Source organism: Aquarana catesbeiana, linkage group LG01 (assembly GCF_042186555.1).
Source record: "Aquarana catesbeiana isolate 2022-GZ linkage group LG01, ASM4218655v1, whole genome shotgun sequence".
Lineage (NCBI taxonomy): Eukaryota > Metazoa > Chordata > Amphibia > Anura > Ranidae > Aquarana > Aquarana catesbeiana.
Window position 1 is genome coordinate 180203490 of NC_133324.1, and position 19694 is coordinate 180223183.

General features: G+C 37.2%; 1 protein-coding gene and 1 long non-coding RNA gene across 5 annotated transcripts in view; one reads left to right on the forward strand and one right to left on the reverse strand.

Annotated features, from left to right (window-relative positions):
• The window catches only part of EFNA5 (ephrin A5), a 601230-nt gene that overhangs the window by 534028 nt on the left and 47508 nt on the right, over positions 1–19694 (reverse strand). The window lies entirely within an intron of this gene.
• On the forward strand, positions 5424–18621 carry LOC141137414 (uncharacterized). The gene is made up of 3 exons (XR_012243682.1): positions 5424–5533; positions 15269–15419; positions 16661–18621. It is a non-coding gene; the product is annotated as an uncharacterized lncRNA (long non-coding RNA).

A 19694-nucleotide genomic window follows, 5' to 3' on the forward strand; every position in this document is an offset into this window, starting at 1 on the left:
CTGTATAAATGCCAATGGTTCCAAAATAGTGTCCAATCTGTCCGCTGCAATGTTGTAGTCACAATAAAAATTGCAGATCGCCGCCATTACTAATAGAAAAATAATAATAATAAAAATACCATAAATCTATCCCCTATTTTGTAGATGCTATAACTTTTGCACAAGCCAATCAATATACGCTTTTTGCGATTTTTTTTTTTTTTACCAGATATATGTAGAAGAATAAATATCAGCCTAAACTGAGGAAGAAATGTATTTTTTTATATATATTTTTGGGGGATATTTATTATAGCAAAAAGTAAAAAATATTGCTTTTTTTTTCAAAATGTTTGCTCTTGTTTTATAGCTCAAAAAATAAAAACCACAGAGGTGATCAAATACCACCAAAAGAAAGCTGTATTTGTGGGGAAAAAGGATTTAAATTTTGTTAGGGTACAGCGTCCCACATCCCCGCAATTGTCAGTTAAAGCGACGCAGTGCCGTATTGCAAAAAAGGGCTTGGTCAGGAAGGGGGTAAATCCTTCCAGGGCTGAAGTGGTTAAACTAAAACAATGTCATACTGAAAATATTCCCATGTGCTGCTGGATTATTCCCATGAAACTAAGGAACAATGCCAAATTGGTTTCTCCATATGTGTGTGTGCAATATGTAAATGGATAGATCAAACTTCAGGTATGTAGTTTTAGAATTTTCACCATGAGGACATCTTAAATGTCTATGGGCTTCTACAGTAACTGAAGGTTTGTCTCTTCTACTCTGGCTTTACTTTAGACACAGACCATCTGTACAAACTTCTCCTCCTGTCCTGTAAACCACATCCGATTTCAGTGTCAGCTTTATCATTTTTTATTTTGATGGAACAAGACAGCCTTTTCAAAATATTACAGCTTTTCGCGTTTTGTCTTTAAGTATTATATCTTTGTTTTGTGTGCTAAGAGCAAATGCAGTGTAAAACATTGTCCCTGTAAAAGCATAATAAAGGCATTAAAAGCAAAAGTAAAAAAATAAATATGTTCCTAATAGAGGAGGTTGCATTATTTTTCTTTTTTTTTCTCCTTGATTTTCAAATGGTGGTCTTGCCAGTAATACACTTCCTCCCTGAATGGAGTAACAATAGAGACACCTTTGGACAGCATCATTATCAATCTGGAGAGAGGGGTGCATCACAGTGGGACAGATTTAGATGAACCTGGCTAACAAATGAAAACCAAACCCCAGCTAACACTTTTTTTAGGCAGTTACAGTATCTTTGGTATAAAGGTTTTTTTTATGAATTAATACAAGCTGGCCATTGTAAACACCCCTGTCAGTGGTAAATGGTTTGGCTCAACCCCCTAAATGCCCATTTTTTGACAATTTAGTCTGGTAAAGGAAGTTGGAAAAAAGGGCAGGATCACCAGGTAAAAACAAAGTGAAACCTGAAAATAGAAAACGAATGCAAGTCACCACATCTAAGAATTGGAAACATTTTTAGGTTGGGATCTAAAGCAAATTAAAAAAAAGGAATAGGATTAGATGTTCACGTCAAAAAGCTAATTCAATACCATCTGAACTGATCCACTTCTCCATGCTCCACCCACAATAAAAGACACTCATTGACCTATGCTAAGCCCATTTGACACAGCATCTGCATATAGTAGGCCTACTAGCCCATGCACTGGCTGCTTAGATCACAAGGCTGCATTTGGCATAACAAAAATCTTTACAGATTGTAATCATTACTTAAGACAATGTAATACAAAAATATTGCATTTGTAGCCACTGTGACCAGGCACAAAGCACAACCATTATGCAGAATTTTGCTACAGATTTGGACATTTAAATAGAAGACACCAAAAATTCTGAGTTGTCATTGCTAATTACTTCACAATGGCAGTATAAATGTAACACTGTAAATGATTTCTATTTTGCATCAGTCTGACTCCTTTTGTTTATCCTTTACTGACTCCCAGCATTCCTATCCTAATTAAATGGTTTATATTGAGTTCCACAAGATGGAAAAGGTGGGAGGAAATGCTTTGTGAGCATGGTTGAGTGCATGCCAATTCTCAAAAAAATTAAAAAATAAAATCTATATATATAGATATCTAGATATCTATATCTAGATATCTATATATCTAGATATAGATATCTAGATATATATATATATCTATATCTATATATCTCTATATATAGATATATCTATCTATATACATAGAGATATATATAGATATAGATATAGATATTCTGTATATCTATATCTATATACTGTACCTATATCTATATATATATATATATATATATATATATATATATATATATATATATATATATATATATATGTGTATATATATATAGATAGATAGATAGATAGATAGATAGATAGATAGATAGATAGATAGATAGATAGATAGATAGATAGATAGATAGATAGATAGATCTATATAGATATATAGATATATATATCTATATCTATATAGATATATATCTATATAGATGTAGATATATATCTATATATATTATTATTATTATTCAGGATTTATATAGCGCCAACAGTTTACGCAGCGCTTTACAATATAAAAGGGAGACAATACAGTTATAATACAATACAATAGGATTGTACAATAGGATATATATAGATATATATATCTATATATAGATATATATATCTATATATAGATATATATATATATATACAGGCATACCCCACTTTTAAGTACGCAATGGGGTTTATTTACTAAAGCTGAAAAGTGCAAAATCAGGCTCACTTCTGCATAGAAACCAATGAGCTTCTAACCTTAGTTGGTTCAATTTGATGCAGTGTGCGGCATATGGTCTGAGCACTGACATGCTGACCCCCCACCCCTTCAACCTCTGCAGCAATGCTAGCGGCACTCATACATCTATTTCCCAAAGACAACCTCTGGATATGACGAGCATGTGCACTCAACTTCTTTGGTCGACCATGGCGAGGCCTGTTCTGAGTGGAACCTGTCCTAATAAACAGCTGTATGGTCTTGGCCACCATTCTGCAGCTCAGTTTCAGGGTCTTGGCAATCTTCTTATAGCCTAGGCCATCTTTATGTAGAGCAACAATTCTTTTTTTCAGATCCTCAGAGAGTTCTTTGCCATCAGGTATACCACGTTGAACTTCCAGTAACCAGTATGAGTGAGAGCGATAGCACCAAATTTAACACACCTGCTCCCCATTCAAACCTGAGACCTTGTAACACTAACGAGTCACATGACACCGGGGCGGGAAAATGGCTAATTTGGCCCAATTTGGACATTTTCACTTAGGGGTATACTCACTTTTGTTGCCAGCGGTTTAGACATGAATGGCTGTGTGTTGAGTTATTTTGAGGGGACAGCAAATTTACACTGTTATACAAGCTGTACACTCACTACTTAACATTGTAGCAAAGTGTCATTTCTTCAGTGTTGTCACATGAAAAGATATAATAAAATATTTACAAAAATGTGAGGGGTGTACTCACTTTTGTGAGATACTGTATATATAATTATTTTTTCTGTATACTTGGTGGAATACACTCAGCTAAATATTTCCTCCCAGCTTTGTAGCATTTATTAAGAGAGAAATCTCTTTTCTAGAAGCAGTGCTTGCCTGAGATGTACAGTATATTAGAAAGAACAACAATAACAATGAAAATGGTCCAGGCACAAAACGCATGTGGGCTTCTGTTTAGTGAAAGTGCATGAATAGCCCTAACCCAGGTATGCATTGTGCATTCGCCTATAAGCATTGTATTTGCTTTTAGTAAATCAGGGAAACATTTCAGAACAGCATCACTAGAGACAACAGCCTTCTCATGGGTCTGACCTTACTTATGATGAAGCTGTAGGCATCATAGAAGATTTGCTCCAAAGACAGACAATCTTTAGCACTCCAGCTGTGGCTAAACTAAGTACATACTGGCTGGGAAAAAGACATAAAACTGCTTGAGATGAAAAAGATTCAACCTTTATGTGTCTGTGTTCACTCATGACTGGGGCACTTTAAAGAAGCACCTAATTGAAGAACTGGCTTTATTGATCAGTTCTGTGATGGCTCATGGTTACCTTGATGTCATTGATTGTATTGACCAGTCCTTGCCATTATCAAACTAATTAGAGCTGTCACAATCAGCCAGTTGTTACATTGCAGAAATACATCGCCAATACAGCCTGAGTGTTACAAACACTACATAATAAAACAGAGAAAATAGCACATTTGCTGTATGCTTATAGGAAAGTTCCAGTTTAAATTCAGTCTATCTTCTATGCAGCCATATGCTTATAAACTGGGTATATGTTTAAAACAGTCTTACAATGTTTAATAAATTCTTAGTGAGCTTTGCACAATTTGTTTACTTTAGGGACCTTTATTCACTGAAGAATACATCAGTGGCATAACTATAGCCATAGCAGTCCATGAAGCTGCTATTGGGTCTGGGAGATGAAGGGGGGCACATTAGGAAAGCTGTAAGGCAAATTTAAACATGGAGGGGTTGATTTACTAAAACTGTAAGATGCTAAATCTGGTGCAGCTCTGCATAGTAGCCAATCATCTTTTAACGTCAGCTTGTTCAATTAGGCTTTGACAAACAAAAACTAGAAGCTAATTGGTTTCTATGCAGAGCTGCACCAGATTCTGCACTCTCCAGTTTTAGTAAATCAACCTCAAAAAGTATTTATGCATTTGATGATAATACATATCAAGTACTATAATATTAATAATTGCAGAAGTTGCTGTAGACATTGACCCCATACCCCCTGTGACATTTTCAATCAAGTAGAGCTGATGTTATATGTACAGAAGTCTTTGGAATCATTGCTACTAGTAACAAATCATTTTTTCATGCTGTGCAGTAACTGACTTAGCATTTTGCCTGTCTTTATAATGTAGATTTACTGCCATCAGAACTTTTGGTCATCTCAGCCAGCACTGAAATCAACCCTTTATGCCCAGTGCAGTCTTTTTATGGCTGTTAAAGTACAGAGTGCCCCATCAGCAAACTGACAACTGTTTTTAGTTCTACAAAAACACTCCACAGTAGTGATAATAGTGTCATAATATAAAATACTGGGATGATTGTTAACATTTCTACTTAAACCCTTTTATTTCTTTTTTTTTTCTTTTAGCAGGGGAGTGCTCAGAATTTACACTGAGGTCCTGAGATATTTGATTCTGAAAAAGACTGGTAAGCTACAGAGGACAGATCTAGATATATCTTGAATATTAGTTAAGTTAACTTCCTGCACCAATGCCCCCTCTTCCCCAACAACTTCTGTCCACAGCATTAGTCCACCACAATGTGGAGCAAAGAAAATGTAAGAGTTGTTGATCACAGGAACCAATACCTTTTATTGTTTTGTTTTTTTTGGGTGGGGGAATAAAACAAGCTTGACTAGTTATTATCCAGCCCTATGTTTTTGTACATTTCAGGCATCTGACACACATGGAAGTGTTTCAGGTATGAAGATTCTGCCAGCAGCTTTAAGCCTGGTACACACAATGAGATTATCAGATGAATGATCGTCCAATTTTTTGCATGTAAGTCTCCATATCGATAATGAATAGGTTACAAAAGTATGAAAATTCTCATACGACAGAATACAAATTTGGAAGTGATGTAATGTATTTGTATTGTATTGTCAGATGAAAACTGTTCTGATTAAATGAAAATGGTACGATCTGGTATCGTACAAGAACATTTTTTCGTGTTTGTCCCTTTGGATAATTTTGGACAAAGCTGTGTACTAACGATCAGATTATCATGCGATCGATTCAAAAGCGGTATTTTTTGTACAATATTCTGATCGTGTGTACTAGGCTTAACTCCGTGAGAGTGTGAAAATTCCACTAACAAAGTACAGTGTGTCTTCTTTTGTAGGATATTTTTATTTTTAATTTTTAATTCAGTAACAAAGTCATTTTAAATTGCCTATCTTGGTTTGGTATAGTACATTTAGCTAAACTATGTGAGGTTCACTGGTGGGATCACCAATCGCATTCAGGAATGCACTGTAAACATTTCTATTTTAATACTCCTTCACATTTCTTCCTGGTAACTAACATAATTGTCTTTAATTGATTTGCTCTACAAAGGCCAAGATCTCATTTAAAGAAAATGATCACCTCATTTCAAGTTATGTTAAACAAACCATGACATGTTAAGAGAACTACCATAGATATGTGCATGTACATAGCTCACATTAATCATTTTTGCATAACAGATCATAGGGAAGAGACTAAGAGAGGGATTTACTAAGCAGAAAAAAAAGACTCAACCTTGCGTGACTTGGAAAATCAGACTGTTCTACGCTGGATATACTTGGGCGGTTAGCCATACTCCCTTGTTCCGGTGTGTTGCATTGTTTTCACTACATGAACACAGCTTGAAAGAAGATAGAAATAGGAATTATAGACCCCATCCCTGCATGAGGTGACAAATCCATACTGGGGGGTGGGGATGATTTACTAAACAGGGCAAGTCTATATCAGCAAACCTGTGTGTGTTTTAAACACATAGTAAAATTATAGGGACATCACTAATTTGTTCATTTTCCTAGAATCAAACTGAGTGTTTGAAACAAGCACAAGTTTTCTTGGTTTGACTTATACTCCCTTTAGTAAATCACGCCTTAGATTGCTGCATATACTATGGACTACAGATAAAATGAAAGATCCATTGAAAGTGTGGTAAAATCGCTATTTATTGAAGTTTATTTACTGAAGAGTTTTTTTGCCCTGTATAATTAGTACTGAAACAAAATACCCTGATCCTATAGTAAATAAAAGTCAGTGTGTATATTTTTTATACATTTTTATATTATGTTCATCAATACTATTGATTGTTTTTCAGTTGGATATAAGTGGGTGGGTCAATGTTATTAATCAAAACTTGTTCCCATCAAAACACATACAGTAATGGAGTTGATCTGCTGCCCATGCCCATGCTCATACGTAAGCATGAGTCACATTTCTAAAGGCCTCGATAAAACAGCTAAATCAATCTTTTACACAAAAAATAAATAATAATAAATTAATTTATATTTGCAAAAAAAAAAAAGAGTGCCATTTGTTTTTTTTTTTTTTTTTTTTGAAAATCAGCCTCCAAAGCATTGCAACTGAAATCAGTGGATCGCAATTACAGTTGGACTACGAGTGTGGTGATCATTGCACGAGTCCCAAGATGGGACTAGTTTATTAATTCACAGATCTCTGTGAATGAATGACATGGCTGTGTGGCTGGAGCATTGATTTCACATCTGACAGCTGCTGCAGGGAAGGAGAACAACTGTCGGAGGAGGATTTGTTTTGAGGGTGGAGAGGTCCGCTTGGTACTATGTTAAACCCTAAAAATGGGTGTTTAATGTAACATGGCCTTGAAGGTAGATTTGGCCTTTAAATGTACTTGACTGACAAGCTGCAGGTCAGTGCACCAAAACTGCAGTCTTGATCTGACCAATAATATAGCCTTCTTCCCCTTGACATTCATACATGTTGGATGAGCGGATATAGGAGTGAAGATTCACTTCAATTATCAAATCATGTGAAAGACGATTTCTGTTCCTGTTTATTTATTTTTATTTCTTCTTCACATAATTGGATAATTTAAGTGACTGTTCACCCATATTTTTTTTAATGAAAGATTCTCAACTCCTTTAGTACAGTATATCAGCCTCACAATCTCCATGCTCATAATGCTTGTGGGCTTGTACAAGAAGGACACCTCAATGCTAATTGATTTTTGAGTATGATGGTATGTCCTTCAACTTGGAAATATGAAAGATGTATTGGAATAATCTGTAATATTTACCCTTGTTTGTTTCACTTTCATTTCTAAGATGGATAAAAGATGATGGCGTTATGTAATAGGTTGCTATTAATGATACAGTACAAACAAACATAAAACATCTGTCACGTTTGCATACCACAACATTTGCACTTCAGCTGTGATGCAACTACAAATCCCATCATGCCTCTGCCTCTGAGAGTCATAAATTGTCTTGCCTCTGGGACTTGGCCACAAAAGCTGGAGTACCAAGGTTGCCTATCCCTGATACAGAGATTCTAATTGTTTTCTGTACCTGTGAAAAATTACAGATGTATGACTACAATTAAATAATGGTATTACTGCTGTGTGGCAAATGTAGATACCTTGCAATGTACATATATTTATGAGCAAGGGGCAGAAGAGTTTATACTGCTGGGGACCGGGCTTTAGAGCTGAAGTCCAGTTTTTTGCCTGTTTTTCTGTCCAGCCATTCCTGAGATTTTGCTACATATAGGCAGATAAAACAGCTTACATGTTTCAGCACAAAGCCGTGGTGACATCAATGACCAACCCTGACTAGAGAAAGACCTGATTTTTCTCTGCTGCATTTATGTAACACTCACAGGTCTTGTACCTTCCCCAGTCTGTGACTAGACATTCAAGGAAAAGCAACACACTGATGAGCTCTTCTCTCTTTCATCTATTAGTGCTCTTCACTCTCAGCCTATCAGCATGTCCATTGTTAGGGCATTAGCACTACAGTACAAGTGACTGGCTCCTTGTGCTGATTCTTCCTCATATTAAGCTCTGCTATTCATGGATTGTATAGGGGGGTTCAAGGTTAGATTTAATTATTTATACTGCTTGCATTTAAAAAAATACATTTGATGCTGTATTCATGAATACAGAGCTGCATTGATTTGTGTATTTTTTAAGCACAGGTTCACTTTAGATCTACATAGCAGTAAGCTTATATGTGTTATAAAACAGAAGCTGTATTTCAGCATTTGTCATTTTTTTTCTACTATGGTGACCTAAGACTAGAGCTATATAACTGGAGCTAACTGCGGGATGCTGTAAAACAGGATGTGTATCTTCCCAGAACTCACACTCCTGATGGACATGGATTAGTATAATTAACAGGAATAACTTCCTCTAACTGTCTATTGCTTTTACCACTCAATAGGAGAGTATGACATGTCTTTCAGGGGCTGAGAGTAAACCGTATGTGATAAATTGTTTCTTTATACCCACAGAGCCCAGAAATTCAAGAGACAAAAGTTTAATCAACATGATTGCTCTATGATTGCGGAGTCCAACCATTCACAATAGGGTTTTAACCTTACAATCATCAAGATTCTAAGAATAATGAAATACTAAGAACACTTGCTTCTTATTGCTTCTTCTAAAAAGTTAAATTACTAGAAGAGTGGAGAATGTTCACTTAGCTTTGTGTATCTAGTGAAGTACAATATGTTCACTCTGATGACCCAGTCATACGAAAAATCATGATTTTCCATACACATAATGAAATAATTGAAGTGAACACATGTTCACTTTCTTCACTAAGCTAAGTGAACATTTAAAGCCCAACTGCAGGCAGATACAAAGTTATAAACTGGCTTTGTGCAGGGAAGAATAGAAACAGTTTTACTTACTCAATCGTCCGCTCATTTGGCGTTCCCCCACATTCTGTTGGAGGACCATCCCTCAGCATCCTCACATTCAAAGCAGGATTATGGACCCTGCTCTGGACTCTATGGCATCAGGGCCCTAGACTGCTTAAATGTAGGTGTGCAGAAGTTGTGGGGACCGGTCTAGCTGCAGGGAGGAGCAGAGGATTTGGTAAGGATATCCTCTTTTTTTTTCTTAGACAATAAAAAGGAGCTCCAGTCTGGAAAAAATAAATAATATAAGGACACTTACCTGTCCAGGGATCCCGCAATGTCAGCACCCCGGCCCAATTTGTAAATCGGCTTGAGGTGCAGGAGCTGGCATTGTAAGTAGGGGAGACCGGCAGTGAAGCCTTTCCTTCTGTGAACGCGTGAGTCGCACCACACTTTCTGAATGGTCCCATCCATCTTCTGGGACCTGTGTGTGTCCCAGAAGGCAGCGGGAGAAAGGAAGAGAGGCCGGAAATGTCAAGGGTCTCTGATCAGTGATCTTACCCAAAGTTGGAGTGGGTACCTGTCAAAACCAGCTACCCACTACCCCCCAAAAAGTGGCAAATGTGGCAGTGGAGGGGGGGGCTAGGGTGCAAACAAGTGGAGCGTTCCCTTTTGGGTGAATCTCCGCTTTAATAAACAATTACCCCTTGCAGTGCGGGCACAGCCCCACTGCAAGGGATCATTTTCTATTTGCCCGAAGTTGGACTTTAACTTATTAAGTGAACCTTTTCTACTCTTTTAGCAGATCAGAACTCTTTAAATCAACCTCATTGTATAAAAAGTAGAACTAAACCCTCACAAAAGAATACTAAGTCCACATGTTATAAAAGTGAATAAAAAAGTGGCAAAAAATGATTGTCAAATCAGCGATGCTTTAGAAAAATGCAGGGGAGGTATATCTTTCAGATGCTTTTCTGCATGTAGTCGATTGTAATGCAGGTTGCGGTTTACTGAATTCACATGCGGAGTAACAAAAGAAACTTATTTTAACCACCCTAGACTATTCAATCTGATGCTTGTTGGCTATTAACCTTAAAAAAAAATGATATGATGCGTTCTGGTTTTTTTTACTCCTAAACATTGCACTGCACATTCATACAGTATTTAAACAAAGCATTTTGGATTTTGTACATTCTGTCTAGATTTTATATTGCACCATAGAAAAAAAATACCGCAAAAGAAAAGTCCATGACCTTCCCGCTGTCTATGTCACAAGAGTAATATTCCTAATATTCTTTAGCCATGTTTGTCGCAGTCCTCATATTAAAACCTCAGGCTCTTATAACATATATTGAACTCACAGTAAAAAGCAAACAACCATGCATGTGACATCTCAGCTATTGATTTTGTATTTGGTTAATTTGCGTCAACCATATTATAGCGTTACAGAATAGATGTGAGTTATGTGAGATGGGGTGCTGTGTTTCAGGGAGAGCACACAAGCAGACTTATCCAGTAACAACTCTTATATGTAACTAATGCATTTTATTCAAGTAGATGAAAATCATTTTTAGTCCAAGTTCCATAAAAAAAATATACACTGAAGTTCATTCCTAATACACTCAAGTACATCCCTTAAATGTGTTTACCAAATCCTAAAATAAACTATTTTCAGCCAATATGATCGGGCGGCATTGTACTATGCCAGAGGTGTTATTGTAATAACTGGCTAGACTGATTTATTAAAAAAAAATATACATATATATATATGAAGAAAAGCAAAGAGTTTCTGTTGCCCAGGGCAGCTTATCAAAGTTCTGCTCTTATTCTTTCATTCTCATTAAATGACATCTAGAATCTGATCCTACAGAGTGCAAAACATCCTAATAAAAATCAGTCCCACTACTGCAAACTGTTTGATGAAATATTGCACAGGGGGTACAGAGGCAATCAGCAAGTGGACAGCTGACCCCCCCCAAAAAAAGCAATAGAAGCAATAAAGATATGTTATTGCTAGGGTTTACATAAACATTATCCCCCCTCCCCCCATTTCACTAGTCACATTGAAGGACTGCAACATTCTACAACCATATTGTAATAGGGATACCTGTGTGCTAAAGTCCCCAAGAGATGTAAGTTATTTTGTAAAGCTGGACATACTTGGATCAAAATTTGGAGGGTTCAGGAGGTCTGGCCAAATTTCTATCCATGTATGGGCAGGGAGATCATACAGAAGTCAACGGATCGATCGACTTCTGTACAACCACCCTATTGGATTTCCCCCGCTCGATCAGCACACCAGCTATAGCCAGCAGCGCTAAACAGTGTATTCTGAGGGTGGAAAAGTCACCGCATCATCAGAAATCAGAATACAATAGCACAATGGGAAGTGAATGGGAGAATCGGGTCATTTTTTTGTTTAACCTGCTGGTTGAATGCAAAAAAGACTCACCTCTGGGCTGCCTAAGTTATACCGCTACCTATAACTGAAATGAGACTTTACTTAAATTTAGATCTCAAGTGATAACATGCACTTATTGGCATTTTCTTACATATATGAAAATACCTCCAAATGATCTATAATTGGTCACATTTCAACAAAGAAAAGGAGGCCCACTTGCCCACCTGCTTACCAGAGCTGTCTGACGACTTCTCCTGCCCAGCGTGGACATCTGCCCTACTGCTAGCAAGACTTACAGGTACCCGTGACACTCTGTACTCCTGCGCCTCCTGTCTACACTATCAGGGGCCCGAGTGTAAGAGAACCCTTCCTCATCATATCAGGCACTACTACCAGGTAAGTGATAGCACCACTTACATCTAAAATATCAGTTTTAAATGACCAGACCTGACCCCTCATATTACACGCTGATTGTTCAAACTCTGTATATTTTTCCTTTAAATTTACCAAGGATTATGTTGTACAATATGACTATCATGATGTGGCTAGGGCCTTTATAAGCTCAAGAAAAAACTTCCATTCTCTGGGACCAGAAATAAAACAACGGTTTGTAAATTGAGATTTGACTCTTGAGACAGCATATAGGCACAGACAGCTTTTAGACTCTTAGCGCTTGCGGCATTTACAGTTTAAAGCCTGGGATTGTCATCGGGTGAGGAACAGCACTTTCTAGCTCAGCAGAGCTGCAGCAGGGAAACTTTGTTAAATCTCCCCAGATATCTATGTTAGCGTTCCGTGCTTGAGACTCTACTGCTTCTCCTGAAGGAACTGGAATGGTTGATGTAAAAATTTACCTGACAATTCAGTGTCATAGCCAATATCTTAGTGGCAGACATGTCTGTGTTTCTATCATTCTCGCTTTTGTGTTTCACTGAAGCAGACAGCACAGTACTTGAAGATAAAGAAACAATACACTTTCAGCAGAAAATAAAAAATAACCAGCATGTGTAGCTGCTGGAGACCTGAAACCTTGCAAGATTTCTTGAACTGAAAACATTTATCTGTATAGAAAAAGTCCAATAGTATACATATGATATGTCCTAACTAGTCAATCAGGTGTAAGATTTTACCTTAGAAAAAAGTCTGCTGGATACTAGCTGGTTGCATTGTTGAAATATTAGGTCAGTTGTGAGAAATGTAAGGGTAGCACTGAGACCCTAGAATTTTCCTATTGCTATAGGATTTATAGTAGTGATTGGGCATGGTAGCTGGATTCTGGACTGGCAGCTTCTCTTTGCCACAGTATTTCTACTGTTTCCTTGGTTTGGTAAATCTGAAATGTAAGCACCACTCCAGAAGCAAAAAGTCTAGATACAATTTTTTTCCAAAATGAGATAAAAGACTTCATCAGACAGCCAATTCATTTCAAGAGCCATAAACACTATTCATAAGCCTTGAAGTGAGAAATGTTACATGCTGGACGCTATACAGTTTTTAAGCCAGGTAATAATGAAGCACAAAGTCTATCAGGCTACAGAAACCAACCTTTCATAGACCTTGTGCTTCATTAATTACTTGGTTTAAAAACCATACACTTTGTAGTCATTCCAGTACATAACAGTTCTCACTTTTAGCCCTGATGAATCCGGTGTTTTGTGCCCCCGATACACGTTGGCTTTGTGATAACGTCTACTGTTGCATTTGAAATAAATTTATATCTTCATAAACTACTTCCAGCATGGTGCTTCTATTTCAGAACTAGTTCCCGCCCTTAGGACGTCATATGAGGTCCTTAGGTGCAAGTGGTGCTATCTGAATGATGCCTGTATCCTTGTTTTCAGTCGGTGATTCCCTGTAATGTAAAAGCCACCCTAGCAGCAATTCAGCTACTGGATTGCTTTTATAGGAAGCAGGAAAGGATGCCCCTCCACCTGCCACCCTTCACTGCTGACTGGATGATCCTCAGCCATCTCTATGATCCTGGAAGGGGCTGTAAACACTGCCAGTTTTTTTTCCTGAAAAGCAGAGATCGGTGTTTTTTTTTATTTTATTTTTTTTATATCTCATGCTTCCCAGGGTAGAGTAGATATCTGGGGTCCTATTGACCCCAGATGTCTCCATAAAGAGGACCTGCCGTGCCTTATATAGTACACAGGTAACACAAGGTATGTTTACTTTTCTTGTAATAAGAATAAAAGTGATCAAAAAAAAATTAAAGGGACAGTGTAAAAAAAAATGTAAAGGGCCCCTGTCCCCATGTGCTTGCACGCAGTAGCAAACTCGTATGCAGGTTCCACCTGCATATATAAACAGCGTTCGAACCAGGAACCACACATTTGAGGTATCACTGCGAATGTTAGAGCGAGAGCAATAATTCTAGCACAGGGTCTACTCTGTAACTCTAAACTGGCAACCTGTAAAAAAAATTAAAGCGTAGCCTGTAGATATTTTTAAGTACTAAAGTTTGGCGCCATTCTATGAGTGTGCGCAATTTTAAAGTGTGACACATTAGGTATCTATTTAATCTACGTAACACCATAATTCACATTATACAAAAAAAAATTCCCCCAAAAAAACGCATTTGAAAAATTGCTGCACAAGTACCGTGTGACATAACAAATTGCAACAATTGCCATTTTATTTACTAGGGTCTCTGCTAAAAAAAATATATATGATGTTTGGGGGTTCCAAGTGATTTTCTAAAAAAAAAATGATGATTTTTACAAGTAGAAGAGGAATGCCAGAACTACCCCGGTGTGGAAGTGGTTAACCTCTTTTCAGACTGTGATATACTTTTTTTATAGCGTTATATGGTATGTTTTTAAATACATATTTCTGCATGTCTGTATAACTAATGTAGTCACTGGGAATAATCTTAATTATTTGAAGATTAACCAGGTGTTTTTGACAAATATGTGAAAATATTAAACTATCTATCTTAGTATTGTGATTATCACTATGTGGCATCTTCAGCTGTAAAATGATTTGGTATTAGTTTGGTTAGTATTTATTTTTGTTATTTTGTGGTTTTACAAATTCAGCCAAGGTTAAGTAGGTCTCAAACCACAGACCAGACACAGCTATGGATTTGCACAGTTTTTAAATAACCTTTACAACAAATTATTATCCAAGGATGTCCAGGTAATCTTAAGATTGCCCACATAATGCCGGTACTTCATTATTCTACATAAAACAAATCAGACTAATGCAGCTTTTGTTACTATTCAAAACATAAAGAGCAAGCAGATTGTTTCTATGGATTTTCTGAAAGCTCTTAGTAAAATGCATGAGTCTAAATAACAAACCACTTGAAATAAACTATAGTAGATAAGAGACCTTTGCATTCCTAATAGCAGTCATTTCCGTAATAATAACCTTTGCCATATGAGCAACATGTTGTACGCTGTGGTCTTTTTGTCACCATAGAAACCATAACCAATGCTCTTTTACTGAATATGATGTATGCAATTTGAAGTAATCCACTACCTTTTCCTTTTTAGGACTCTATTCTTCATTCCACTTGTAGTTTCCCAAACCCGTCTCTCTATGCTTCAGTAATTTGCTGTTGGGACAGTGTCTGCCAAACTTTTCCAGTCTGGCCACCTGGGCTACTGAAGGGTCATCATCAGTCCAGTCCCTCTGTTCTGAATGGTAATTGTCTCACAGAGTACCCTATCAGGAATTTCAAGCAGCAGGGCTTATTAAAATGCTAAAGGGCAGTAATCCCTAAGGACTTCCAGCTGCTACAGTTTATGAACTCTGCTTGACAAGAGAGTGAAACATAGGAACTGATGGTTGGGAACTTAGCAGAAGGTTCACAGAAAGATAATTGGAAGTGCAGCAATGTTTTCATATTGCACATTAATACTAATCTGCAACATTGCCACTGTTTACTTATATGGCTCATGACATATAAGGAGCCATTGTACTCGTGGTTAACCCTGAAAATGGGAATCAAGTCATTAATCCAGCATAAAAATCAATGCTAATAATGAAAAAGAACATCTAAGTGCTCAAAATAATATTTATCTAAGTCTGTATGTATAGGTCATAAAACATAATGTGATACGCAAGGCATACAATTCAATAAAGAACAATATGTTACAAATTGGAATGTACAGAAGCCATTTATAAATGTTGACTCACCGTAGATGGAGTCTGATTGGGTGACAAGGGGATTCAGCACCTTGTTGTTCTTTGTGTTACCTTCTTAATTAAGTCATATATGGATCAAACAGCAGAAAATTACAATATCAATTCTGTGGATTATATGAAATGATTTCAGCTCTTGTAGACACATACTCATTTATAAAGAATAAGGGGGTTTGATTTTTCTTGTTAATGACCTAAGAAGATATTTTGAAAGCTTAGGTGAAATGGTTAATATATCAGGAATTGATACTTCAGTTTTGGCTAGCTACAGGATGCTCAAATCATTATTCAGTTTCATAAATACCTCTTTGGGACTCTGGTGGAGAGATCTTGTGACTTGAATGACCAGTTTGAGTCATCTGTCACAACCATTACTAAGAGGCCTGATTCTCCCTGATGGGTTTTTCAATAGTACTACAATTTCAGGAGGTAATTACAGTAGGACGGTTGAGACTCCTATGCAAAAAGGGAATTACATCTATTGTTGTTTTTTGGCCAGAGATAGGATCTGTAGACAGGGGAACTCATGGAAGCCTATAAAAAATTGGCACAAGCATTGGCTAATTAAGCTTACTTTGGATCAACAAACACACACATGTATACACTGACATTCTTTGGTACATAAAATAAACAGTTTTGTATTATGAAATTTGATCAAGTATAGCAAAATTATATTGTTTGACATTTTCCATTTAGGAGAATGCCGGCTTATTAATCCCTACTAATATTTATTTTTGCAGAATGATGGTCCCTTTCCGGTACTGAAATTATAACAAATGCAATGAAATCGGATGAGCATTCGAGGACCAAGGGAACAGTACAGAGGAGCAGATTGGTAATTAATGGGCAAAGGAAGGAAGGTTTTAGCTTATAGAAGAATACAATAAAGACCAGAAAGAGGAGAACTAGGACCTGTTCACACCTCAACACACCGCACTGCAATACAAACCTTTTTTGTGCTTGAGGTGCTGTGGTGAGCTGCGTTAGACAATCCTTTCAAAATAATTGGGCTGCAATGCACACCAATGCACAAAAAAAGGGTCTCGCTGCATTTTTTGCAGCCAACTAACCCAAGTATAGTGCTTTACAGCATGTTGCAATGATTTATGACCTCATTACCACAACAGGCTAGTGAAGAAGATTTCTAGGTATGGCATATTTACATAGTTACATTGGTCCATTTTGAACCAATGTAATCTTGCATATGCCATACCTACGGGATCCCTCTAGAAGCTAGAAATCACTGTAAGCACCACTACTCCGGTGGTCTCCACTAGCTTCCAGATGCTGTGCCAAGCAGGCCAAGGGATTGGCAGCTTGGAACAGGCGCCATTCATGGAATGCTTTGCAATCATTGAGAAAATGCTAAGTATTCTCAAAATGGTGCTTATGCCAAGTGACTAAACTCCTGTATTCAGAATGCAACAGGGCAGCCTGCTCTGCACGGGACCCGGAGCTAGTGCAGATCACTGGAGCAGTGGTGTCTACTACAGTGATTTTCAGGTTCTAGAGGTATCACACAGGTCTGGTAAATGCATAGTAAGATTGGTCTAAGTGTAACTATGTAAAAAAAATTCATACCTGGGTTTCTTCTATAATAATCCTATGAACATTAACATGCAACATCAGCCAAACAGCTAAGTATACATCTATTCACATGCTCCTGTCAGACTTAGATAGCTAGAATAGTGTCACCACTATTTATGTTTGCAGCTTAGTGAATTCTTGGTTCATTTCCCTGTTTGCTCTCCAATAAATGTGTACCATCACACTGCCAAGGTGTATGTTGTATTCTCCTCTTCCTCTTTATTGCCTGAACACCTCTCCCTCCAGCCCCCAGTGCCTGAAAACATATAATAATGACAACATCATGGAATGCAATAGAGCTTTCCTGGCTCACATTGCAGAACTTCTCCAAGTTTAATTCCTGGGAGGGGAATGTGAAAAGATAGTTAAAAAATGGATTTTGGGCAGTACACTGTATTTTAAAGTACCTGATTTATTCAATGAATATATAACCAGAATACTTGCCTAGAGTTCTGCTTTAATGACACAGCCTTACAATAACATTTATAAATGAATGAATGATTTGAGGGATTCACATTTTTGTCCCTAGCAGCTCTGAATCTTTTTTTGGCCCAGGCCAAACTTTCGGCACCTCAAGAAAAGATCTTTTCATCTCATTAGCTTAAGCAGATTAATATGGCACAAACGACACGTTGCCCATGGCTCTCTCAGAAGTAGTAGAGGAAGTTAGCTGAAGGTTTTTGTATTCTTGACAATAGAGAGAATGACTTCTTTTTTTTTTTTTAATCCTTTTCAGTCATCATTCATTAGCAACAGACACCTTGGCTTAAATTCCTTAGACAAACACTGTACTGCTATACAATGCCTGCTGCTAGCAGGCCCTGCAAATGCTGCAAGCTGCTATCATTTTGTTATATCATGTGAGCAATTCATGAATATTTGAATTTTTTTCATTTGATAAGGAAAGTACTCCCAGAACTTCTATTCTGTCTGTTCAATAAGACATTGAGTAATTCTGAATGTGCAATAAACCACAGTAATAAAACAGCAATCATTTTTTTTCTGTTTTGACTGCTCTGAAGTAATATACATTAAAATGTTGTTGCTTTGAATTTCTGAAGAGCATTGCTCTTTAGACTACTTTAATAAATAAAACCAAATGAGTATCATTAAAGTGTTATAATACCTGCCTACTATTTCCTGATCGTTGTGCCTACATTGACTGAATGATGTTAAAATTGGCCATTGACTGCCATTGACAGCTCAAGATTAAATGTCTCTCATGGGACCTTCATACCAGCTCATTAATCCAGATGCTTAATGTACAATATGCAAATGTTGACTTGTTATTGGGAAGTTGAAGACATAATGCCATCAGCCCAGTGGACTCAAGCCATTGTTTTGAAGGATGCTACAGTGTATCAGAGCTCTGTGTTAAGCCAGCTATACATGGATCGAAATTTGTTTGGTTCAGCATAGACCGGCTGAATTTCAATCCATGTATGGACACCCCTGTTGTACATAAGTTAGTCCATGGATCGACTTATGTACAACCAGCCTGTCTGTTTTTACCTGAATTATCAGTTATGCTGGCTCTAAGCAACACTAATCATTGTGTTCTGCCAGCAGAGAAGTCTCCCTATGCTTCCTGCTGCCAGAACACAATAGCTTTGCTTGTGGGATTCCTCCATCAACACTGACTGCGTTGATTGGGGAATCAAGCAATTTTATTTCCTTTCTGTGTCGGAAGGAAAGAAAACTGTATAATGTACTGTATGGCCTGCTTAAGAGTTATATCCTTTCATATGTGAATTGAGTGCAAACACTCAAAAAACATATCTGACTAACTCTTTGAAGAGTTGACTAAGCTTTTGTAGCAGGATGCCACTTTATCTGTTTTACTTACTTGCTCATAGGCAACCCATGCATAATATAACTGTGTTCTTTCATCTTCACAAAAAAAAGTCTTTAATTTTTTGGGTAACTGCAAAGCATAATCCATAATATAAGATAAAGCATTGTGTGTGCCATATACCATATTCCCTTTATATGTACTCAATTTTAATGTGCCAATAATCATTCTTACGTAAGAGACAATGGAGTAGGTTAGGTAGATCAGAAACCTGAACACTAATTAATGCTGAATGTTGAGTCACAAAGCAGACAAGTTCACCTGATTCCTGAAAAACCCAGCTATGACAAGATTTCACTAGCTGACAATGTCCTAAATCAGCTAAGGGCTAGCAG